This window comes from Prosopis cineraria, unplaced genomic scaffold, assembly GCF_029017545.1.
Source record: "Prosopis cineraria cultivar Desert tree isolate PC_DT_omini unplaced genomic scaffold, ASM2901754v1 PC826, whole genome shotgun sequence".
Classification (NCBI taxonomy): domain Eukaryota; kingdom Viridiplantae; phylum Streptophyta; class Magnoliopsida; order Fabales; family Fabaceae; genus Prosopis; species Prosopis cineraria.
Genome location: NW_026556151.1, coordinates 1 through 26,648, shown reverse-complemented (window position 1 = coordinate 26,648; position 26,648 = coordinate 1). Strand labels below are relative to the sequence as shown.

At 33.1% G+C, this 26,648-nt stretch overlaps 2 pseudogenes; both read right to left on the bottom strand.

Moving 5' to 3' along the window:
* Nucleotides 1-1,875: 1,875 nt before the first annotated feature.
* Nucleotides 1,876-9,784, bottom strand: LOC129298484 (aspartic proteinase 36-like; annotated as a pseudogene).
* A 10,550-nt stretch (nucleotides 9,785-20,334) lies between these two features.
* Nucleotides 20,335-23,591, bottom strand: LOC129298482 (FRIGIDA-like protein 3; annotated as a pseudogene).
* Nucleotides 23,592-26,648: the final 3,057 nt, after the last annotated feature.

The window sequence follows — 26,648 nt, the reverse complement described above, 5'->3', positions numbered from 1 at the left end:
TGTCAATCTCTAAGGGCGCTTTAGTGCGATTTCACTTTAAATTTTTGACATTGGTCATTCACGTGCAAGTGTGACTTGTTCAGTTCAAAGAAAGAGCACAACTTATTTAGCATTGCACGCAAGAAATTTGTAGTATATCTCAGCTTTCACCACTGCCCTTTTTCTTTTTCCTTCTCAGTAAACTGGAATATTTCACTCATTCGTTTGCTTCTTCACGTCTACACCTTTTTTTGTTTTTTTAATATCTTGTATAGCATTGAAAATCAGGGCATTCATCATTAATCCTCAAATCAATACTTGAATGACCTGTCCAAATTTTAATATATTATAGGGAGAATCGCACATAGTGCCGCTAGAGCTTTTAAGTGAAAATATATTTTAATAAAAAAAATATATTTACCGTCCCTTTATAAATTCATAATATAATGTTCATAAATTCTCAACATAATATTTTATATTGTACAATTGGTTTAATAGAAATAATTTAACTTGAAATGAACAAGTTGCATAAGAGAAATGAACAACAGAATATCTATAAATGTACAACACAATGTTCATCAAATTCTCAATATGATGTTATGAAATTAATAACTAAATGTCTAAAGGAAAATTTTGAAGGAGTTTCTTTATCCCAAAATATAAGACACTTTGGATAGATTAAGGTTTCATTAAATACATCAATTTTAATATTATTTTTTCTCTTTATATAATTAAATTCTATTTATTCTCTTTTTAATATATTAAATAATAAGTATTTTTAAAAGTTTATATTTTTATTTTAAAAAATAAAATTGTTAAGTGCAGTTAATAAAATTTATTGATATATAAAATTTTATTTAAAAATATTTTATAATTTGAGATGAAAGGAGTATTTGATTTGATTGTTAAAAGCATTATTAGAGAAATGAGATGAAAAGGAAAGGAATAACTATGAATCGCGTTTGGTCAGTGAAGGAAGACAGATATTTGTACTTGTGCATTTGCGACGAGGAGCTTTATGAGGACGTATTTGCCCTTTATGTCCTTCCACTTTGAGCTCCATGAGAAGCTCAATAAGAAACGACCACCATGCATTTTGGTGCATTCTTCAATCTTTCATTAGTTTTTCTCCCCCTCAGATTCCTAATAACTTGTCCAATTTACAATAAAATATTTCCTCGTATCCATAATGTAAAATATCGATAACAAATTCACGGTTATAAAAAAAAATTAGTTAAAGTTGTACTCTTTTTTAAAAAAAATTAATCTTTTTAATTGTACCTTAATTAAATTATTATACAATTACCTAAATAATAAAAAATCAAAAGTTTAATCGATCATTTCTTAAAGCGGTAATAAATAAAATAGAGATGTAGTTAAAAAAATTTATAAACACTACTCAGTGGATTATATTTTGGACCAAAACCAGAGAGTAACTAATAACCACCAATGTACTTTCTGCTTCTTTTTATCCTATCAAATTCAAGGACTAACGACGAAGGTGATCGGTTATGAATGACTGAGTGCAAAGCAGAGTGTCGGACTCGGACAGAGAAGCACGGCGAAGCGAGTCTTTTGTGGGAGTGACAAGGGTATTAATGTCATTTCCCAATAAACTTATATGAAACTTTTGTGGAAACCTACCATGCTTGGATAGACAGTACAGTACACAACCTTGCAGGGTAACTTTGATTTTTGATAAAATATCTGATAACTTCATAGAATCGTTAGGCCATTTCCATATGTCTCCTTAGACTAGCTCATGAGAAAAAAAAAAAAATTCACCAAATCGAAGTGATGTTTGTTTCATGTTTAATTTATAAAAATCACTTAAAGAAAAAGAGCTTAAACCACCTATCTTTGGTAGACTCATTCTATCCCTGAGGATCTCCGATCTCCAAGAAATTCTTAGTAAACAAAGGTCTGCACTCTGTAGACTTTAATACAGAATAAGAACAGAGAAACAAGCCGAGCAAGAAAAAACTAAGCCAAGAAAGAGACGGCTCAATATAAATGCAAACCTACAACAAAAAGAAATTGTACTTTATTCTTATGCTGCCAATATTTGATTCACTTGTATGTTACAATATTCACAAACAGAATCGTGTTCACAGATGATACAATATCAGAAGATTCTTTCTGTATCAATAGCAGGGTTTAATGATGGCTACCAGAAATCCTGGGAACTGCAGTTTCTCTGAAAAATCTTGATCTGATGAATGGCTATGCTTCAATGAACTGTTCTTGATTTAGAAGTTGAACGTGAGAATGGCACTGTCCAGGCAAAACATCAAGAACATAAATATAGCTCACAAAGGCTGGAGTTCCTGCTCTGGAACAGCCTCATCAACAGGCTTGTATGAGTTCAAGGTTTGCTGTCTGCTTTTCCAAATCAAGAACATTGCAGAAGCTAATAATCCAAGAAGCAATGCAAGCATAGCAGCTAAAGCCAGTACCATATAGTATTGTTGCCACCAAGTCCTGGATCATTTTTAGGTAAATATGAAAATATCAGAAGTTACTTTTGACAGGCATTGACCTATATTCAGTAAAGTAGGTAGACAAACATGATGGTAAATTATCAACAAATTCTGTAACTGCGATAAGTAAATGGAGAAATAACAATAGTTAGCAGTTGTAAATATATGGTTAAAGGTTAAACAGAATAAAGGCTTCCATCATCAATTTTATTCCATAAGTCTCAACATATCTCTTATCTCACTCAAATATTTCTTGGACCAAGTAAAAAAATTAAGTACATTGATATTTCCCTCTAATTAAACTCCATTTTATCTCCCAAGTATCTACAAGTCATGACACAAACACAAAATCTGAAATATAAAGACCAGATACCAGATAGGGCATGGACAAATATATCAGAAAATATGCATTCATGTATCTATATATTTATATGCACGTTTAATAATAATGAAAATAACGGACATTTAAAAGTTCCAACACGTATTAGAACATTTTGAAAATACACAAGTTTCAAATATTAAGAATTTTATAATTCAAATTGCTAAGTCTTAAGTGTGGGGGCGTCGATCAAGATTCACAACACATCAAACAGGGACATGGCTACTTTCTTGAACTGTTCAGTGCTTCATGGCTCCACCACCATCTCCACTACTTTTTTACATAATTACCGCTACGATCTCATGTTTTATGCTCTTTCCAAAGACAATTATTCAAACCCAATATAAAACTTGGCTATTAATAAAGAAACCTAAAAATTCTAAGTGGCATGTTACAATATCAGGTTCAGCAGAGCAAACATTCTGCAACGCATCAATCACAGCATCAGATTAACAATCAGACGTGCAAAGGAACACATAACGTAGGAAGCCTGGAAAATTTGGTTGCATGAGTTTCTTAAACTTACTATCAGGCAAAATTAGGCTTCAACCAGCCTGGATGGGTGACTTGAATCACCTCAGTATTACAAGCACCATAAATGAAGCGGGAAAGAAAGAGGAAAATAATTTTCCAGCTAATGCGTTTTAACAAAAGGTTAAAGAACAAAAATGCCCCTAATGTTTTTTGGAAAGAGCACTGGGTATCCTTACTTTTTATTTGGAGCAATTTTACCTCAAGTTTAAAAATCAGAGCAATTTTGCCCCACCATTAACCTAACTAACTGTTGACCGTTAAATTTTATTTTTGACTAACAAATTTACACATGTAGCCTTTTCCTTCCTCTTGCTACCTATTCTCTCTCTTAATCTTCATCCTCAGGCTCCAAATCAGAAAACCCAGAGAGATCAACGATGATGAACATCCTCCTCACTACTCTCTCCTCTTTCTCCCAAGATCAACTATCATCATCATCAATAAGAAGAAAAGTCCCTCCTGGTGTCGAAGCTGAACCACAAAAAATCCCACAAAAAAAAAGAAATGGTGGCGAACTGATGATAAAAAATCCCAGCTAGAAAAATCGGAAAGACCAATATAACTAAGGAAATTAGCTTCTCAACCACGAAAAAAAGAAGCCAGATTTTTGGACCATTGTGAGTAAGAGAAACATCAGTATCAGTATTACCTTCGAGAAAGAGCACTGATTTTGGATCCAGTGGATTGATTTGCAGGGAAAATATATTATAAATAACACAAATGAGCTGAGCAATTTTATTTTAACAATTACTCTCCAGGATTGAAGAGCAGAGAATGTAGGAGATGATGCTGGAGGATGGGAAATGAGGTGGGAGACAGCAGAGTTGAGAGCATCCATAGCCTGCTCGACTTTGAGGCAAAATAAGACAAGGAGGAGAAGTAAAAATGGTCACAAAAATTAGACAAATGTGATTCTCAATTTCTCACACTCCCTCGTGCTTAAATCTATTATCTAAAACACAACCATCTTCACCGATGGTTTTTGTGTTGCTTGTCTCAGTCACCATGGTGGTTTTAGCTCCCTGTCTCCTTCTCTGGTTTCTCAAAGCTGTCATGATTGTCGACCCCAATCTTGCTGATTCCTTCTCCAAGAAATGATGACTTGGAGCAAACAGGGGTGGCCAAGAATGTGGGATTCTCGTCTCCGACCATAATGACCAGAAAGTTTCCAGTAAGAGAAAGAGGAGGAGGTGCTGCAGTGGCAGCAGCAACCTGAAACAGCAAGGGAGATGGAAAGGGATGAAGATGAAGAAGACGACAAGTGAGATCTTAGGAGGAAGAGGAGGTGGGCGAGTGGACGAGAGAGGGCAAGATGAGAAGTCAGTCTTTTTTGGTCAAAATGTAACATTTAATGGTCAAAGTTTGTAGAGATTAACAGCAAGGTAAAATTACTCCATTTTTTAAAGTTTTAAGGTAAAATTGCTCCAACTAAAAAGTAAGGCCACCCCATGCTCCTTTCAGAAAACTTCCAGGACATTTTTACCCCCTTAACCCTTTAAAAAAACATAAAATAAAATGCTACCGTTTTGATGGAGCCTCAGCGTTCCAATCAACCAATTTATAACTTCCAAAGGTGCTAGGGAGTTGCAAGTGGTGTTTAGTTAGCCGAGCAATCATTCTCTGTCACATAAAAAGTCAGAATTAAATGGGCATTCTTCAGAAAAATGCAAATGCACATTCATCACCTCACCATTGCAGTTGTGCTAGACATGTAATCAGCAGATGAGCCTGGCGTTATAGCCCAACTAGAGAGGGAACCATTCCCAACAGAAGTAAAATTCATCAAGAGAACCTGTGCAAATCCATCCAAGAAAGTTATTATTCTTAAAATAACCATGCAGATCAATCTGAAAGGTTAACTATTATTTTTTGGTATACACTGGACAGGAGTTGCCCCAAGATGAATCAAGGCAACCTACCCAGCTCCCCCACCCACCCACCTTAACAATAAAAGGACTGAAAATTTATATTGTTGATTAAATAGCAGGTTGGAGAAGCAACTGTGTAAACCATTTTCTAACCTGTGAAGTATTAACATCCAACTCATGAGCTATGAGTTCAGTCAGTTCTGTAATATGAGGCATCACATCTGAGTAGCTAGTGTTAAATGAAATAACAAAAGTTACTCGTGCAATTTGGAGCCCACCTGTGCATTAGGGTAATAAAACACATCAGGAAGCATAAAACTTGCAATGCGATGAAACTAGTTTCTGAAAAAAAAAAAATTCCACAGAAAACTAAGTTTATAACAAATGAAGCATGCATATTGCAACATCTCATCCTTGTTAAAATATTTGTCTCAATACATAGCTAAATTTATACTGGAGGTCAGTAATTTCTAATACTTAGATGTAAGTCATGATGTGATGTCGATGGGGCAGCAACAGGAGGTTCTGATGCTTCAGTTCTATTTGTTCCTTCCAAATTTGGGGGCATTGGTGGTGGGGCGCCAGATACAAGTGATCTTTCCCATAACTCAGAACAATTAGTTTTCCAGAAACCAATTTTTGTATGCTCACGATCATACATTACAAGAATGTTACGGACAATGATACCTGGAGCAATAAGAAATATTAATAGGATTGATAAACTAATAGAGCCATCTGGTGCATGGAACACTAGTTATGGGAAGGGAAAGGGAGTTAAAAAAAAAAAGACCTTTCTGCCTCTAGTTATAAAAAGAAGTAATAAAAAGGGGCATACACTAGTGAATAATGATCACAAGGATATGAAAAACATAATGTCTTGTTTTTGTACGCTAGAAATGGACTCCCATTCCAAATGGATACCAAACTGGCCACAGGTATCGCAGCAACTTAAGCTAGCTATCTAACATAACAAGAAATACCAATTTTTCACTTGAGGGTAAAGCATGAAATGGCAAAAGGATGCGCAAGTAAAAAAAAAAAAATACCTCCTAAAAGAGTAGTCGGATCCTTTCCATTCTTAAAGATCCCAAGACAGTAAGCTCCTCGCATTTTTGAATGCTTAACAAACAACAGCAACATGAAATGTATCAGCCAGAAACTATTCAATAAACCATAGCAAGAGACTTTAAATTCAGTTAAAGAAAATAATGATCTTTATAGATAACACACCCGGAACAGGTAATTTTCAGGTGACAGTGACAATTTATCACCATTTCCAAATACCATGTCAACTGCAGGAAAGCTTTTGGAGAGTTGAGAGACAGCACTGAAATACAATTAGATTTAAAATGTCAGTCAAACTACAACAGTGGAGTGTAGGTTCACTCTTTAATATAAATATAGACATACTTTCCAGCACCAGAAAAACATATATCATGATAATTTGGATCAGGGCCATTGATTTGCTTTAAAGTATGAAGTTCTTTCTTAATCTGCAAACAGAAAAACACATGATCAGAATCATCGGCACTATGACCTTGACATGAAGAAACAAGTTAGGACAACCTCTCAGAAAAGAAATACAGAAAATCTTAATTTGCGAGAACCAGCGAAAAGAAAATATATCAAAGCTCTCTGGAAGTGAAAGATACCAAGAACTGAAGGTTTCAAGCACATAATTTTATATTTATCTTTGGCAGAAAATTACATATTTTAGAAGAAGCAAAACTATTTTTTGGCCAATAGAAATAGAATTAATTCTAAACAAGTCATTTTACACAAATTTGGTAAGCAGAAATCCATTATCATTGTGATACATATTTGACTACATCTGCACACCACTAGACCTTTTTAATCATATTTGATAGTTAATCCAACTATTGCAATGCTTGCTGATATGGAATTCATTGAAGAATATCTAAGCCCAAGATAATGAAGAAGCACAAACGGGAGCATCATCAAAGTATTTAGAAATTGTAGAGTGCTTAAATATCCTTAGGCAGCATGACATCAAAATCCAATCCAAATTTTCAGAACAACTATCTAAAATATTACCAGATATTCGTTCAGTTTTACATGCAATGGATTTTATTATTATGTTGAAAATTTATAAGCAATGTACCAATGCATTACAGGTGACAGAACTTGCCAAACATATTTGGAGAACAATTCAAGGTATATATATTCTCCAACTACATTTGCCACTTAGCAAGGCTACCATCATTATAGCTACATTATGTCAAGCATAATATTTGTACTACAGACATGAATTGCCACCACTAAAATGAAGGTCACAATGGGGAAAACGATTTAAAATGTATAGAAAACATAAGGTGAATCTCAGAATGCGACATGCAACAACTATTTATAATAATGCTCTGACAGACTTACAGCATCTTTAAATGCATGAAATGCTGCTTCTGGTAGGTATGCATAAGTTGTACCACTATCCAAGACAGTTCCATGCTTTCCATCAAAAACTGATGGTTTTAGAGGCAATCGCTTTCCCGCAACATGTATCTCCTTCAAATCAATATTGTAATATGGACTGTTGCCATCCCGAAACTAGAGTAAATGTGTGAGATCAATCAAATGCATTTCTCATGAAAATGCATGACATCTCATATCCATATGGAAAGAAACATAATAGACATACCTGCGCCCAGGATCAGAATATGCATAAACCATGCCTGATGGGGGGGATATGCCACCAAGAACCATTGCACCCCCACCAATATCCATTCCACCATAACATAATGAGAAAGAATCACCAATTACATTTTTCTCAACCAGCTGATCAACAATACTGAGATCCCCACGGCCCAAACCGATGATGCCATCAGCATGCTGACTATAAAGATCACCAGTCTCAGCATTTTCACAGCCAAAACAGCACGTTGGGGGGTAAGCTCACTCTGATTTCCAAAAGCTATGACATCCTTGCCAAGGACACCACTGCTAGTGCTCATTTCAGCATACTGTCTCTCATACACACACTGCATCCTGTCATTGTCACAGTTGCAATTTGATGAGCATTTGAGAGGTTCATAGGTGCTTGACAAGTCCGGCTGGAATTTTGGATCCTGATAAAACGGAACAGGTAAAAACATATTTAAACTACTTAAAATAAATTAAATGGGAAATGCAAGCAAAGGTACAAGAAGGGCCTAATAAAGTCATCTCTTGCAACTTTGTTTTAAAATGAATCTAATGAATAATCATATTCAAGATCACACTGGAACATGAGAGGCTTGATTAGTCCATTACACCAATTCGAGGGTGTGCTTTGCATGAGTAAAATGGGAAGGAAGAAAAGGTGAAAATGCATCTACAGTTATACTATTGTTTCTAATCACCCCCTAAATTTCAATCATCCAATTTCCACCTTCCCATTTTCACTCCTGTAAAGCACACAGTGCGCACAATGGCAGACAAAAGCTAAATTATCCTATAATTTCCTTAGACGGGCTATCATCATAAGCATGAGTCATGATATCTGTCCACAACTCAATAGCATCTCTTCAGTCAATGTTGATATATACTCGAGAGACCCGCGTTCACTTGTGCCAGATACTCAAAGCTAGAAATTTTACGTCAGCTTATAAAAATTAATATACAATGATGAATACACACAGTAAAGTAACAAGATCTTGAGATTCTACTTTTATGGTCCAAAAAAAAAGGTTTATACTTTCATTACGTATATTGTTTTTTTATTCGATATGGCCATGTTGTATTGGAAAATGCCGCCTTTCCCCTCCAAAAAGGTTTGCAGGAATACTGTTAAGTATTCACCTGAACAAAGCTGGTGAACCAAATTAAAATTATACATGAACTAAATGTAAGTGTAGAGAATTTAACCTGGTGCCTGCCACAATGTTCGCAAGTAGAGCAAGGGACATACGTCACAGTACTCCCCGTATCAACAATAAGAGCAAACCTCTGCGGAGGAGTCCCGATCCAAAGTCTCGTAGTATAGTACCTACACCATCGAATTCCCAATAAGATTGACAGAAACCGTTCATGTAGGGAGGGGTTCGTATTGAGCAAAAATATTTACCCATGGAGAAGGAGATCGTCATAAAGCCTCATGCGAGCATTTGAATGGCGCTGCGACTCGGCAGATCTCTGGAGTTTGCGATGGGGATTGATGGCGGATACGGAGGAATCAGGATCAGAGCGATAGAGCGGCAATATCATGGCAGGCCGAGAGCCTTGGTGGCGATTCTGTGAGAGTAAAATGTCACCGGCATCGCCGGAGACGGCGAGCGCGATCCAAGGACCGAACTCGGAAAGGTACAGGAATAAGCAGGCGGCGGATACGAGCTGAGTCCATTCTCGTAACATGAGTCACTGGTTCGGTCTGGCCCAACGTAATCTAATCCAACCGAGCGAAGCTCCTTACAGTAACGTAGATCAGAACAAAAAAGGAAGAGAGAATTTGATAAGATGATAATGGAAGATTCAGAAACTATGTTTCGTTAACACAGCGAAGGTGGGAACAGGAGGAGGGAAGTCAAGTCAGCGGGTGCTTAATGGATGAAGTGTTGACGACGATAACTCATTTTATTTCTTTATCATTTTTTTTTTCGTCGGGGGTAAAAAAAAAGACCAACGACGGAAACAACGAACGAAAACAGACAACACGAAACGAGAATGAAATGAAATTTCCGATATGAGGACACTTTACCTGAAAATTAAGCTAAACAATCTCAAGAAAAGAAATAAGTTGAATTGCTGCTTGACAGTAAGTAAAAGAAAGAGGCTATCAAATAAATGCCAGAAGGAAAAAAGGAAAGGAAAGGAAAGGTAGTTGGAGTAGAGAATGGACAAACATGCGTTTTAGGTTTCAAAATTCCATAATATGTCAGGATAATTCCCTCAGCAATTTAATTTTATTCAAAATTGTAGGCGTCGAATCATAATTTACAAAGACATTCTTCATATTTTACTTCCCCTCGCCCTCGGTTTTGTGTAAACCTATGTGATGTGTTGGAAACTTGAACTTTATCTTCTCAGCCCCTTTTAATTAGAAAAGAAAAATCAGCATTGTTAGGCAAGTTCCTTTGAGGGAGAATTTCAACTTAGATTAGAGAAATCTGACTTAATTACTAGTTAGTTTCAAAAAAAATCTGAAACCTAAATTTAGTTCAAGAGGATTGAAATAAAAATAATTTTAATGGTTAAAAAATTAAAATATCTTTCACTTATTATTTTTGTTCGAAATACAAAATTATTAATTGTTAATTTTTTTACTTCACTTATTAATTTATCAATATAAATTATAAATTACATTACTTGAACTATTAATAATTATATAAGACTGGAATATCAGTTATTCAATCACAATCAACAGCATCAGTTATTAGATTATTAATTTTACTTGTTAATTTACTAACATCAGTTGTAAATTATTAATAAGTATTGTAATTTACAATTGATGTTATTAATAAATTAATAAATAAAGCTGAAAATTAACAATTAATATTGCTGCTGATAAAATGATGTAATTTATAATTTATATTAATAAATTAACAAATAAAATAAAAAATTAATTATTAATGATTTTACATCTTGGATGAAATTAACAAGTGAAGAAAACTTTAATTTTTTTATCATTAAGATTATTTTTACTTCAATCCTCCTAAATTAAACTGAAATTTTAGATTTTTTTTTTGATCCACTTATAATTAAGTCACATCTTTGATCTTTAGTTAAAATTCTCCTTTTTTTTAATTATCCTGTTTAATAAACTCTCTTCAATTGATATTATAAAGAATTGTTACCTATAGATCTCTTCCTATCCTTTAACAAGACATTTCCAATTGCCTTACTAAAATTAAAAAAAATATTAATTTGAAACTGTAATAAATTTTTAATTTTACTCTTACTTAAATGAAAAAATTTTAAACTTACATTACATTACTCTCACAGTTAATTTTAAATAAGAGTAACAATGAAAAAACATAATTACTACGCAATAGTATGCCTTGTATTAAAGACAAAAACTTCTATGAGGTGTCATATAATAGGGGGCCGGATGAAATATTTTACATGCATAAAGAAGGTTGATTAAATATGAAAAAAATTATAATTTTCCATTAATTTAAAAAAAGATGATAGTTTCATTATTTATAAAGGATTTTGTGTTAAAGAATATGAGGCGAAGTCTCATAATTAGGACATACTAAATCACATTATAAGACGTTTGCAATAATTTTACAGTTATAAAAAAAAAGTTAATTAAAACTTTAATCTGTTAAAAAAATCTTACATTTTTTCTAATTATATCTTCATTAAATATTCTAATTATAACCCAAAAGAGTTAGTTACACATTATTTTTATATTTACCTTTATTTAATATGGTATTTTAATGAGAAAATCTTATTAATTACACCCATTAATTAAGAAAATTTTTGAAAAATCATCACTAATTGCATATTGAAAGACCAAAATATCTTATATTTTTAAACATATTATCATATAAAAATGCGTTATATTTTTAAACGGTGAGAGGGTAATTAGAAAAATAATGATAAAAAATATTTAGTGTATATTTAGATTGAAAAATTTACAACTGATGTTTGAAATTAGCTGAGATTAGCAAATTAAAATTAAAAAAAATATATGTGATTTTAAAATAATTTATGTTTGGATTTTTTTTTCTCAAAAGTCAATTTAACAAATTGAAATTTGTTTCAATGATTTGATTTAAAAGATAGTTGAAATATATAATGACAAAAATAAATATGAATTTTATTGTATATATTTTTGTGATTAATTTGATATTTTTTAAAAAAAATATTAAATTTAAAATTATAATTTTTTTGAAAAAAGTAGATTAAAAATAAAAAATCTTCTTATCCTTCTAGTTCCCTATTTCCTCATCATCCTCATCTTGCCTCGGATCCTCACCTAGCATTTCTCTTCTCTTTCTCCATCGACTTTTATTTCTCTGTATATTCACTCAAGTTTTATTCCTTTCTATTCACTGGGCTTGTCTAAGATTTTTTTTTTTTTTTTCTCTTTTATGAAGAATGAGTTTGTAATTGGTTTTTTGAAACAATCACTCTCCATTTTTAGCATTGTCACTGCACCCAAGTTGTTTGCATCTGATCCCAACCAAGGAGTGCTAGAGAGGATATTAAGTGGATTCTCAAAAGATGAAGAAGCTGTGATTCTTTGAGTGGGTTGAGTGTTTGAGTGGTGAGCGAGTCCAGCGAAGAGCTATATATGTGAAGGAAGAGAGAGGAAGGTAACGTGTGAAAGAAACAAAAAATTCACAGAAGGCGAAGGTGGTGAAGATAAACAAAAGAGAGAAAAAAATTGACAGCTTGTTGGAATGAAAGCTGCCTTTGATTACTTTAGAATGAACGGTCATTTGAGTCCCACCAGGCCACCGCTTGTTTAGTTTTTTTTTTTTTTATCTAAACAAGATGTTAATGAGTTTTTTACCCATTCCAACCTCAATCAATTAAGAGGTAAACTAAACATATCCTTAATGCTCTATGTTTTTGATTGGGTAAGATTAGAGGTGTTTACAAGATGGGGCTAGAATGAAAAATAATTGGAATTGGATTTTTGTCTCTCGTTCTATCTTGTCATAAAAATCGTTCCATCCCATTAGAAATCGAAATAAAATCAAGATGAGTTTGGGACGTTCTGCCATCTAGATAAAGTAGACAATGTGAGAGAAATGCCTGAATAATAACATTTATTAATTAAAATTTTAAATTACATGACATAGTAAGGTTAAAATCAAAACAATATGAGCACATAAATCATAATAATTATTGAATTATATCAATCATAACTACAAGTGTACAACTTAAAGTCAAGTATGTATGAGACACAATACCTTATAATAGCAATTACGAGTAATTTCTAGACTACAAAAGCAACAAAAATAGACAAGTCGGATACAACATCAAGTCATTGTTCTTCTTTCTTAGTTGAATATGTTAAGCTAGTAACTCTTCTGAAAATAATACAAAAAATACAATATAAATAAAAGTTATTAAATAGGTAGATATAAAAATAAATTGTATTAATATGGTTAATATATTGTAAAAAAATAAGGATGTTATCTTGTACTGCTTACTTTGTGCCATTAAAATTATTAATGGAAAAAATTTAGTTTTAAATAAGAATAACACAAATTAAAATTATAATTAATATAAATATAAATTATATTAATATAATTGATATATTTAATGTATATTTTTAAAATAAAAAATAATATATATTTATATAATATTCAAAACGGGACAAGATGGGACGGGGCAATCCTATGTCTCGTCCTCTCCTGAATCCCTTTCTCATCTCATCTCGTAAAATTTCATCCCGATTGTTTTTAAGTCAGGACGAGACTCGTCCCGATATGATCAAGATTGAAATTTGACTAATCAAAATAGATATAAATTAAACACCCTTAGGTAAGATTTATGTGGCCCAAATAAAGTATATAACAATAAATTAGGATATATCTAAAGCGATGATATGAGAGATGTTTCGGATGAAATTTTAGTTTTAAATTGTAAGTTGACGCATAAAGCAAGAAATATTACACACAAATACATTAATATTATAGTTAAATTGGACAATTTTCACATGGAAAAACAACCATTGCAAAAACTAAAAAAATACTATAGGGATATAAATAATACTTGTATGATTTATAACCCTCTATCAAAATAGATCAAAAGTCGGTCCAAATATCTTCATCCACATTTAATCAGCAAGAAATATCTTTCTCATAACTAAAACATGTCGAAATGTCAAAGTTCACTTGCCATAAAACACATCCGCAAGAAAATGACTCCAAGTTCACTTGCACCAATGTCAAGAGTCTATACTAAGTAGACACGTGTGGCTGTGGAAACTGCCAACCCTTTCTAATAACACTTGGTAACATGCCAACTTTGACTTCTCAACCTTTTTTAATAAAATCATGAGTTAAGATTAACCCGACCTTATAAAATTTGCTTTTAAAAAGGTAGGATATAAAAAAATTAAATTCAAAATGCCCAAAAATACTTTAGAATTATATTTTTTGAAGCTCTACCTTAACCCTTCAGGTTAAAAGGCTGGCCTTACTAGCCTCAACCATAGTATTTTTTTTAAAAAATAAATACTTAATAAATATTTTTATAATAAAAAACTATTAGATATAAAATTAAGTTTAGAAAAATATATTTAAGTAAATCCACAACAAATCTATAATAACATCATCCAAGTATCATTATCCAATTACAAGGCTTGAGTATTGATTCATCTAAATAATTCTCTAGTTTAGACTTTACACTTATCCTAAAAAAAATCATTTATACTTGTATAATCATCTTGAAAATCCTGCATTATAATTGCAAAGGTTTAAAAAATATACTCAAATATTAATAAAGTAAATCAAGATTAAAATAACAAACTTAATTGAAAAACTATTTAAAACGTGCATCAAATGTCTCATCAAAAGTTATTATTGTTATTTTTGAAACACTTAAGTATGAGAAGCATGATAAGTTGTAACATTTGAAATTCCAAAACTTGATCCATCTCCAACATTAGCAAATGATTTTATTATAATTATGATGTTAGGAATAACAACAACAACAAGTCTTTATCCCACTAGGTGGGGTCGGCTACATGGATTGCAAGACGCCATTGTGTTCTATCATTTATTAAACTTTTAAAAATATTATTAATTAAGAGATCACGTTCAACAACTTCCAAGAGTGTTCTCTTAGGCCTTCCTCTACCTCTCTTAATCGGACTCAAAGTTATATGTTCCACTCTTCTCACTGGTGCCTCCCTTGGTCTTCTTTGTACATGCCCAAACCATCTCAACCGATTTTCTACCATTTTTTCCTCAATAGGTGCCACCCTCACTTTTTCACGTATGTGCTCATTTCGAATTTTATCTTTACGTGTATGTCCGCACATCCATCGTAACATTCTCATCTCTACTACTCCAACTTTATGCTCTTGCTGTCCCGTTAGAGCCCAGCATTCACTACTATATAACATTGCCGGTCTGATAGCAGTACGATAAAACTTTCCTTTAAGTTTATTAGGCACCTTACGGTCACAAATAACTCCTTTAACTTTTCTCCAATTAAACCACCCAGCTTGAATTCTATGTGAAATATCTCCACTGATTTCGCCATCATTTTGAATAATGGCTCCCAAATATCTAAACTTTTCCACTTGAGGTATAATTTGATCTCCCAATTTCACTTCCAAATTATTTTCGAATAGTCCTTTATCAAATTTACAATATAAATATTCCGTCTTACTTCTACTCAGACGAAAACCTTTCGACTCCAATGTCCTCCTCCATAACTCAAGTTTGCAATTAACCTCTTCTCTTGTCTCTGCTATAAGAACTATATCATCCGCAAAGAGCATACATTTCGGGATTTCCTCTTGAATATGTTCCGTCAAAACATTTAAAATCAAGTTGAACAAATAAGGACTCAGAGATGATCCCTGATGTAGTCCAATCTTTATAGGAAAATCCTTTGTTTGACCACTAGGCGTTCTTATACTAGTTTTTACCCCCTTATACATATCTTGTATGGCTTTAATATAAGCAATCCGTACTCCCTTTTTTTCCAACGCTTTCCAAAGCACTTTTCTTGGTATACGGTCATAAGCTTTTTCCAAATCAATAAAAACCATGTGTAGATCTTTATCTTTACAACGATACTTTTCCATTAATCCCCTTAGTAGATAAATCGCCTCTGTAGTTGATCTACCTGGCATAAAACCAAATTGATTCTCAGAAATACTTGTCTCCAATCTCAACCTGTGCTCAATTACTTTCTCCCACAATTTCATTGTGTGGCTTATGAGTTTAATCCCTCTATAGTTAGTACAATTCTGAATATCTCCTTTATTTTTATAAATAGGAATTAATGTACTTTTCCTCCACTCATCAGGCATTTTCTTGGACCGTAAAATCACATTAAATAACTTAGTTAACCATCTCACCCCTTCTTCACCTAAACATTTCCACGCTTCGATAGATATACAATCAGGTCCGTTAGCTCTACCATTTGCCATTTTTTTAAGAGCTTCCTTTACCTCCTTATCACGTATTTTTCGATAGAATGACAAATTTTATTCTCCTTCACCAGTTACTAAATCCTCCAAGTTACTAGATGAATCCTCTCCATCATTGAAAAGTTTAGAAAAATAAGTCTCCCATCTATTTTTAATTTCATCATCTGTAACTAAAATTCTTCCCTCTTCATCCTTAATACACCTTACCTATTCTAGATCTCTTGATTTTCTTTCCCTACTCTTGGCAATCTTATAAATATTTTGCTCTCCTTCCTTCGTCTCAAGGTTCTTATAAAATTCTTCAAAAGCTTTAGAACGAGCTTCACCCACAGCTCTCTTAGTTTCCTTCTTAGCCATACGGTACCTCTCCCAATTTTCCTCATTGTTACACAAATGTATGGCTTTAAAACAGTTCTTCTTATACTTGATTTTCTCCTGTACACTATTATTCCACCACCAAGACTCCTTATCTCTCGGACCAGAACCTTTCGATTCTCCCAAAACTACTTTTGCAACCTCCCATATCTTTTTAGTCATATCCTCCTATATAATGTTAGCACTTCCCTGAGAATCCCAAATTCCTTTATCCAAAAGATTTCTCTTGAAAATATCTTGCTTCTCACCTTTTAATTGCCACCACCTAATCCTTGGTGTTACTACTTGTCGACGTTTTTGGATTTTACTCATAATACACACATCAAGGACTAGGACCCTATGTTGTGTCGTTACAGCATCTCCAGGGATCACCTTACAATTTTTACAAAGTTTTCTATCTGTGTTCCTAACCAAAAGAAAATCAATCTGCGACCTTGAGGCTCCACTTTTGTAGGTGATGAGATGCTCATCTCTCTTCTTAAAACAAGTGTTGGCAATCTTAAAATCATACGCCAATGAGAAATCAAGAAGAGTTTGCCCTTCATTGTTTAGCTCTCCAAAACCAAAACCACCATGCACCCTCGCATACTGACCAGCTTCCCTCCCGACATGCCCATTAAAGTCTCCTCCAATAAAAATCTTTTCACTCTGTGGTATGTGTCGAATCAACCCCTCCAGATCCTCCCAAAATAATTCCTTAAGATTGGCTTCTGTCCCGACTTGCGACGCATAAGCGCTAACAATATTAACAGTCTCACGTCCAATTATCATTTTTAAAGAAATAATTCTGTCTCCAATTCTGCTAACTTCTACAACGTTCTTCTTCCACTCCTTATCTATAATGATCCCTACTCCATTGCGTGCACTTACTTTTCCTGTATACCAAAGTTTGAAACCTTGAATATCCTTAGCTTCTTCTCCACGCCATTTTGTTTCTTGCAAGCAAAGGATATTGATTTTCCTTTGAATCATAACCCCTACAACCTCTACAGATTTACAATTTAATGTCCCAACATTCCAAGTACCAAATCTAATTTTGCTCTTATGATGTTAGGAATGATTTAGTCAAATAGATCGTGGTCAAGTATTTCATTGACATTATATTTATTGCAAAATAAAGTGATTTCAAACAAAATAATTGTATTTTGTATGCATATGACAAAATGGAAAGCTCACATATATTTTAAAACCAGGCATCTGAAATATAGCACAGATTTATTTGAATAAACAAGATCAACAAAAACGTACATACTATACTTTTATAGTTCTTGTACAATTCCTCCATTCCAGCAACAAAATTAAAAGGTAAAGATCTTACTTATGCTTCTTTCCTAATTTTCAACAAAAGTTGTACAAAAATACAAGAAACATTTAGCAGTAAAATAACTTTTTAGGATTTGATGTAAAAACTAGAAAATAAGAGTACAATAACAACTGAAATTTTACATAGACTACGCCTCAAAGTGCTAAATTTTATAAGTGGCTATATTTAATAATCAAACCATTCTTCTAATGTATAAACAATATATTAGAAGATTTTTTAATTCCTGAACCATTACCTTGAACTTCATATTGTAAATCAAATAATATTTTTTCAACACAATTTGATAAATTGTGTCAACTAAAGCAATTTCCATTGTACGATTTGCTTTTAGTTTTGCTTCAGACAATAAAATCATATGACAATTATATCAAAAATAGATGATTTACAATTATATTAGAAATAGATGGTTTACAATTATATCATGATTGTTGAACCAATTAAGAACCAGAATCAAAACCATATGAAGGCTAATCAGCAACAAAGAATAATGCTATCAAAAAAGTGGCCAATAACTACACAATAATATTTATAAAATTGTGAAACTATGAAGCAAGAAAGTTATATCAAGATCTCAAAAATAGATGACCAAACAACAAAATGAGTTGAAAAAAGAAGAATCAAAAATACTTGCCAAATGTTCTTTACATAACTAAGAAAAGGTCAATTGTTTTAAAGCCTCAATATATTTAATGTCACTTGTAAAAGCAAAAAAAAAAAATCCTCCCATGTGATGAATTAACCAAGATAACATGGATGAAAAAGAAACATATCTAATTCACAAAAATTCTTACCCACGATGCGTCCAAGCTCAATCGTACAAACATCAGCTAGTCCTTTCTTCCCATCCACAGGAATTATAGCAACTAATTAAATCTAATTTTTTTATGGTATATGTGATATGTGGTACCACTTGTATTAACATCCAAAAACTCAATAAACTACTCCTTATCCATACAATATGAATATACAAGCAACATATAATAGCAATTCCTTCTAAAGATGTTCTCAATTTTGTTGAAAATGGTTTATTTTAGGGATTAAATATTTATTTAGTAGGACATTTACAACTAATTATGTGGCAACAATATAATCACAAACATATTGAATTCCATCTTGCAAAACATACTAGTGTATTCACGATTTATAAAGTTTGAGTGTCACTTCCTTGTGCCTAAACCCTTTCTAATTATTAATTATAGTTCTAGCTCCTAGTTAAATTCTTCCAAAAAAACCTTGGCATTGAAATCGAAGTTCATAAAAAGCAAAAGATGAAGAATCAACAAAGCATCTAATAGAGAGAGGCTTTCAGCTCTGGAAAAAACCCATCCTATAAAAACTCAACAATGGATGGAGTTTAGTAATGAGGAAAAGATGTTGAATTGATAGAGAAACACAATCAATGATAGTTGAAGGAAGAATGGAGTGAAATAGATTGGGAGAAGACATAATGAGAATGAACAATGGGCAAGCTTAGTGAAAAGATGAGCCACGTAAGTGGAAAATGGTAGGCCAACATTGGAGACGATGAAGTGAGTGATGAGGGATGGCAACAGGTGGGAGCTTGGAATGCAAACGAAGAGCAATGTTGAATGGATGAGGGCCATTTTAGTTCATTTATCCCATCTTTTTAATATTATTATGAGTTTAATGCTTAATTTTTAGGTACAATTTTCTTCCCAAACAAATATTTTTCACCAATTCTTCCTCAAGATTATAGTTAAAATTTTTATTTTTCTTTTTGACGACATTCATATCATATTATCTTTGTCAAATTATAATTTTATATTTAAGTTAAAATATACGTTTAATCCTTTACTTTTACTTAAAATTTTAATTTAGTTCTTTAATTTTATAAGATACAAACCTTTAATTTTAACACTATTAATTTCATCATAAAAAATTTTTATAAGAATTTTAAAATATTAACAAACTATTTTCAAATTTTGATATATTAAGTTGACCTTTCTTAAAATAACAATAATTGATATGGAAAAGATTATTTGAAATTAAGAGTGCTAGAATTAAAAGACTAAAAAAATATTTTATAGAATTAAGAAATTAAATTGAAACTTTATGTAAAATTAAAGAATCAAAAATACACTTTATATACACACATACCTCTATTAATATGCTAGAGTCCATGAATTATGTATCTCTATTAAAATATAGGTGAAACTTGATAGCAAATAGTGTCTTGATGAAGAGAAGATGAGACAGAGAGGAAAGGGTGATGTAATTCCAAACTCAAGTCTTCGAATTTGTTTAAATACGTAGAATATAAATGAAAAATAGTAAATACCTATATCTAAGATTCCCCCCCCCCCTCCCAAAACCAACGCTTCAGTAGTTCCTACCGGAAACTTTCACTCTTAACTCCATACTATTATGGGCATAACAGCGTTATCTCTTACCATGAGAGTAGATATAAAAGCACAGGCCAAGAAAATATTTTTCCTAAAGCAAATAAACATTAGAAACCCAGAAAGATGTTAGAGCAGAGAAGGCACACGGCCGAAAGATGTTAAACAACCAAAGGCTCAACCTCCCATCTCTCCTGGCTTTCCTTCCCAGTTCGCACAAAGCTTGAAACTCGAAATTACATGTAAGGTTGGTGAGACGATTGGACACCACTACTACCACCCATGTAGCTACCATAATTAGAAGGAGCAGCGACCCTATCATCATGAGGATAAAAGGGCAATCTTTGGTCATTTACCTGCTGCGAGTATATGGATTGGCCAGGAACTTGATAATCATATCCATACGTAATAGCGCTTGCATGAGGATACTGGCCCGGAATCCCTGAATACGCTCCTCTAACAGGCGGAAGCCGCCTACCTAAAATGGTAGATGCTGCAGCGCTGCCAGCAGCTGATGGACGGAATGTGAAATATCCTCCATTGGCCTTTGGCTTCTTTGGTTGCTGACGTTTGCTGGATTCTCCACCTCTCTTTCTATCTGTCTTCAATTTATCTAGCTGAGCAACTCTCCTCTGAAGTGGATCAAGTGGGTAGTCGGATTCAAGGTTGTATTCTTCGACGCACTTGATTACAGCTTTAAGGGCCGCAAGCTCTTGAGCATTAGCGTCATCCTGCATGTAAATGACAAATTACATTTAACCTTATAGTAAGTGGTTAGGAACAAGAACTACAAGAGAACTTCATACGTTCACTCAATCATTTTAAACTACAATTGCCCATCAAAGCATACCTTCTCACCAGCAACGCTACCTCCGACCTTTCCTTGTGAATTTCTCCTCAGGTCCTTAAGGTATGCCTTCAAGAGGGGCACAGGGGCAAATCTTTCCTTAACCTGGAAGGCTTGAATAAAATGTACAGCTGCGATTTGTTTCCCATCAGTGATTAGTAATTCCACTAAATCTGCATAAAAAAGGATGGGGAAAAAAAATCAACATCTGACAATCATATTAACATCTCTTAGCTCGTAGAAATTTCACCTAAATCAGCATACGTTGCACATGTCTATGCTTGTTCAGGAAATCTAATTAGCTACGTTACTCTAAAAGAAACTAGTTATCTAGAGCCAGTGTTAAGGACGACATCTGATGGGATAATCCTTCATTGCAGACTTCACAGGCCAGTTAATTGAAAGAACACCAACCTGGCACTTTGTGAGTTAACCCAAGAGAACGGCAGAGCTCAGGAGCCCGCCTGTGTTGAGCAATTGCAAGAACAAGCTTGCAGAGTTCTTCTTCATCAAACTCTGAGGCAATCCTAAAAGTCGCAAGAAGCTGCAAGAATGCCTCTGCCTCCAATGAATTTCTATTGGCAGCATCAGTGACTTTAGCCAACTTAGGCTTCCACTCATCAGCAATTGCCTTGGCTTGCTGCTTGGTTTGAGGGTTCAGAAGGTGATCAGTATCTGGCTCAGCCCTTGCCAATAAGGTGGCCAAGGCTTCCATAATTATGATAAAGGATTTGCGCATGCCCTGAAGGGCAGCATCCATTTTATCTCCTAGTTGGGTGGTTTCATTGGTGGGGTAAAACCCTCCAGTGAATCCAGCACCAAGTGGGCTGGTTCAGTTGCACTTTCAAGTGCAATAGACAGTTCTTCACGAAAGACAGAAATAATTTTTTTTATTGTCCACAATATAATTCAGAAGACCTCTTGCATCCATTTGCTCACAAAAATGTGTCAGCTCTGGACGTGGCTTAACCTCATTCTCACCCAATCTACACGGAAAATCATCCTCTTGGGAATTTTCATCACCAAAAGAACTTCTTACCTTGTTATCTTTGTTCTCCCCTTCATCTACAGACTCCAATGATGTTGCCTGGTGACTTCCACGAGCCTCTACAATGGCAGCAACAGCAGTGTCTTTTAGCTCCTGCACCCGATCTAAAAGGTCTTGTTCTTTAGAAGCAACCTCTTCCTCTCTCTCTGCAAGCTGTGTAAGCACTTCTCCTTCTTTCTTTTCATAATCCCTCTCCTTAGATTCAAGCTCTTCAAGTTTCTTCTTCAAAGCAATCTCAAGACCATGGAAATGCTGCTTAATTTCATCCCACTGAATGTTACCCTCCAAAGCATCCTTGCGAGCTTCTAGTTCAAGAAATGCATGACCAAGCTGCTCTATCAGAGATGATGCGTCATTTTCCTTGCCTTGCTCCATGACAGCATTCATCAAACGTGGCCAGCAGAACTTGAATAAAGTTCAATTTAATAATTAGATCCATTAGAAATGATAATGGGAGCATCAGACTAACAATAATTTCTGATGAATTGACCGAAAGAAAAACCTCACCACTACTTCCGTAGCATTGAATTTTCTTTCTATTCTTTTTTTAATGAGTTACATCATTCTCCAATGTGACCCTGTGTTTAATGTAACATCTTAACGTACTTCCAGCAATATCAGTTAGAAGGTACCACTCCTAACAGTATGCATATTCTTGCAGCCAATTGAGCTTGATTTTTTTCGAATCTGATTAACAGTTTTAGTCTATCAGATGTAACCATCCTATTTTATAAGTCAGTATATAAAATAAACTATACAAATAGATTCATCAAGAAAGAGAAACAAATGATTGTCAACGAGAATAAAAAAAAATAACTTCTAAAAATCTCATTAAAAAAACAAATATATAATTTAATAATTAATGCAGTAAACATAAACCCCGACAGTAAAGACTACTTTATCTCAAGTTTTCTTGCAGCCCAAACAGAACATACCCAATGACATACGTGCTTAACGAGATTTTCATTCACGAGACATCATTTAAGTGTTACATTTGTGTGTGTGTGTGTGTGTGTTTGGTTGCAGAAGCAAACAATCTGAATCCAGCAAGAGGGAAACAAACAAACCACAAACAGATGAACACTCTGAAACTGCAGTTTCACAAGAAAAGAACGGGAGAGGAAAGACCTGTTGATGGATTAATGGAGTGAAGCAAATGTTAGAATAGAAAAGCATACCTCGACCAACGTAAGCAATTACACGACATCAAAACCCTAGACGGCTATTGAAACCGAAGCAGAGGGATCCGAAACGATTAGAATCCGTAAATTTCAATTGCAAGTTGATAGGTCAGCCTCATGGATTCAGTTCACCTCTGATGATTTTGTCCGGTTAATCGAAGATAACTGTAAGACAAAATTAATTCACTAAAAAAAAAAAAAAATCGTTATTTGTTGGTCCAGAAAATTCATTATTTGCCTTGAGGATGCATGTACGTGTGTCATCTGGACCGTCCAGATTAATCTGGATGGTCCAGATTTAATATCTTATTTTTTTTTATTTTATATTTAATATAATAAATTATTTATAAAAATTATTAAAAAATCTAACAAATCTGATCACTAATTTAAACAATTTACATTTATATTATCAAAATGAAAATTTATAAAAAATTTAATAAATTTATTTATTATCAATCTAAAAAATAAAAATTTAATTTGAACAGTTTAATTTAATATTAAAACTAATAAAGTGCCTGTGATGCATGGATTATATATAATAATTTTTTTAATAAGTGAAATATTAATCATTTATGACAAACTAAAGTTTTTACAATTAAGTGTTAATTTTGTTAAAAAAAAAAATTCAAAAGAATAACGTGTAGTTTGTCATCTCTAATACTTCATATCATCCTGAATGTAGTGGGGCCATGTAATTATCATTTTTAATGTTAAATATGCACATTAATATTAAGTCAATGTAAAAATTAAATGAATACAATGTGAATGAATATAATAAGCATATTAATAAAAATTTACAATTAATTAGATTAAATTATCGAAAACTTTTCTATAAACATTAGAATATCAAGAACCAATATTCTTAACCATTCCTTGTTTCGAAGATGAGAAATAACAACATATAACTAGCTGTGCGTGAAAACAAGACGAGGCAAGTACAAACTGACATTATACAGGCTCTGGCCTTGGCTTTTATTAATGGTCATTGCAAAAGCCAGCATAATAAGAAATTGCCTCCTTTTCATAGTAAATGGAAATCTAGAATCAGATGGACACATAGCAATACGAGATATACATACTTTTATCCCTATAGTTGACTTAGACATTTCTTGAGCTTCAATAACATATTTTTCAGTTTTTGCAAGTATGAGACGTGTACCATTACACAACCCCATAGACTTTTCAATGTTTCGCATCAAAATAATTGATCGGGGCACTGATTTTCAATCTTATTTCATGATTCGAAAGTCCTGATATCATAATTGAATTTAGAAAATCTATAAAGTGCAAATCATTGAGTTAATTCATGTCTCCATCATCTTTTACAACACTATCAAAACTCAAGTATACAACATACTTTTCAGAAATCATGGATAACATGTACTTGTTTACTTTTTTAATCATAGTCAATGTAAGGGCTAAGATAGCTCTATCTCTAAAATATGAAAATTATTGACATTGTTAAAGAAATTTGGGAAAGTTGAATCAATAATAAACTTTATTGAATTTTTTAAATCATCCAATAACAAATTAGTTGGAATCTTAATGTCCACGAATCCTTTGTTAACTCCAGCAACAGTCTCATTATCAATTAAGATAATCTAATCAGTAAAATCTTGAATATAATTATTAGATGCCTTATTATTTGTTGTCATAAGTCTCATGTTTCTTGTTAGTGTAAGAAGTTAACAATTATCCCATATGTATGAAGAGTTAATAGTAGCAAAATCAATCTCTTTTCTGGATCCACCTGGAATAACAGGAATGATTTGCCTAAAGTTTATGTCAAACATGACAACTTTTTCTCTAAATGAAAAATTGCAGCCAATGGGTTACTAAACTTTAGAATATCTTTTAAGCATTTATCAAGAGTTTCAAAACAAAACTTATATGCCATTGAAGCCTCATCCCATATAATTAATGACGTGTGAACTAATAATTCAACTAAGTTACTTCCTTGTTTTATGCTACATATAGTGTCTTCTATCACAAATACAGAATTGTAAGTGACCTATTCGTCCTCTTGGAAGCAATAAAGAAGCTATCCCGCTTAATGCTACATTAAGAACAATTTTACCTCTAGATCTTAATGAAGCAGACAATGTCTTCCAAATATACGTCTTTCCAGTACCACCATATCCATAGAGGAAAAAAACTCCTCCTTTGTTAGATGCAATAGCACTGATGATTTTATCATAAATTATCTTTTGCTCAAAGTGTTAGCGTCTGCAGCAACCTTGCCAATTCAGTAGACAATGTAACCCTATCATAATTTAGTTCATTTCTTTTTAGCCTATTCTCAATCCAAGCTTGACATGTCAAGTAAAGGCATAGGCTCATAATCTGTGAGACTTTTTTCATTAGATTGAAATATTTTCTCAATCTCAATTAATGTAAAGTTGCATAAATCAACATCATCTAATTGTAATCCTGTGAAAATAATGTTGTTACATCAGCAATATTGTACGATAATTTATAGAAACTCTATTAATATTATTAGATTGTAGAAAAAAAATTAAAGAATGCAAATGTAATTACTACATGCCATGGTGTCCAGCAATATTTCTTTGCTTGTACACAATATCATCTAATAAGAAAACCCATGTACTATCCCATACAAACCTCTGATCGAGAGAAAGAATTACAGACAAGAGCAGTGCATAACAGCCTTCTTAGAATTGTTCAGATGCCCATTAGCTTGCTTCTATAATGCCATCAATATATTTTTTATCATTGTCTAATGATTTTAGTGCATAACAGGCATATCTAAAAGTAGAGTAGACGACTCTATCAATGGTGCATATACTCTCATATGAAGTACAGCCTTTCACGATAGTTAGTAAGGTATACAAATAATACAATTCACCACTATCAGAGGGGTATATTATAATCTTTCAATTGAAAAACCCTACTTCCTAGATTGCCACTCACATAAATCTTTTTATAAACAAATTTAGTTGAGAATTCAGGATATGTTAAGCCCTTAGCCTCATCATCATCCTTATCATCATTAGCATTAAATCATGCCTCAAGCATTGTAGTCTTTCCTGTATTGTGATTAACAACTAAATCTAATGGTTCATCATCATCATCAAATATGACATTTTGTTAGTTGGGCAAGTGAAAAGTTAACCTTTTAGTAGATGGTTTCCTGTAATTAATATCAAAAGCGAATATCCATTAATTATGAGCATTGATCAAACTTTTTCTT